Genomic DNA, 1,225 nt, shown 5'->3' with positions numbered 1-1,225 from the left:
CTTCTTCTTCTTCTTCTTCTTCTTCTTCTTCTTCTTCTTCTTCTTCTTCTTCTTCTTCTTCTTCTTCTTCTTCTTCTTCTTCTTCTTTTTCTTCCAGTAGTTGGACGTTTTTCCCCATACCTTTTTTTAATAAAACAATTTTTAAAATCTGTCTTTTGTCATTCTTCCCGCTTGAGTTGCTTTGATTCCAAGCCAGGTTAGGCACTGTGGTGTAATCAGGTAGGCCTACTCTTTAAAAAAAAAATTAAACTCGAGAGCAAATCAACATTTTTCTGCCCATTTGGCAATTTTCAACAATACTTTCCGTTTTGTCTTGTGGAGAGTAGATCAACATTTTCCCGCCTGTTTAGCAATTTTTAGTAGTCTTTTTTTGTTTTGTTTTGGGCTCAAAACCTTTTATACTTTTATGTCCACTTAACTCTTTAGGGGTGCAGTGAACATGAATACAAACGATGAGATTGACTATCTAGAATATTCACTGCGGGATGATAAAGAAACATCCTTTGTTTTGTTGCCCAAAAGCCTTGAACTGAGCTCTAACTTCATGTAGCTATCTTTCCACTGTCTCTGTCCATCGTGACTCGATCCTTCCCACAAATAATACATGTATACATATAGGTCATGGCCCGTTCCAACATTCTGTCATTCAGTCTGCATTTTGTCTCAGGCATTATTGATTATATAAATTGTTAGAGTTACATAAAGCCACCATAGTGTTCACGAGGACAAGTGTGCTTCATTTCAGTTTCGGAAAGGAAGACGGGAGTTTTAGTTTTAGTTTTTTTGTAAAAGTTTTAGGGCACTTGCAAACACAATTAGATGTCGGATAAGTGCTGAAGATTAGAGTTAATACCAGAAAGTACATAAAAAGAAAACAAAAAGGAGAGATAAAGACGATGTGTAAGATGTTTGACAGGAGAGAAGGAGAAAACCACACCGGAGCACTCCCCAACCACTCACATCATCTTTTTGTTCTTTTTTTAGGGGGAGGGTGCGGGGGGAAGGACTGGGACAACATGTTAGCTAGTTTTTAACTCCTCAAAAACAAACTTGTTAATGCGCATGGTCATGATGTCTAATGATTTTTTTCCTCTATAGCAATAATCCAACCATACTGGGTGAGAGTGAGTTTTTACATAAAATACTATATAAAAACCGTGGCTGAGGGAGGGAGGGTCGAGGGATGGTGAGGGTGAGATGGGGGTGGGGGTTGGAGTGGATGGGG

Source organism: Aplysia californica, unplaced genomic scaffold (assembly GCF_000002075.1).
Source record: "Aplysia californica isolate F4 #8 unplaced genomic scaffold, AplCal3.0 scaffold00051, whole genome shotgun sequence".
In the NCBI taxonomy this organism is placed as follows: Eukaryota; Metazoa; Mollusca; class Gastropoda; order Aplysiida; family Aplysiidae; genus Aplysia; species Aplysia californica.
Note: the sequence above shows the minus strand (reverse complement) of the source record.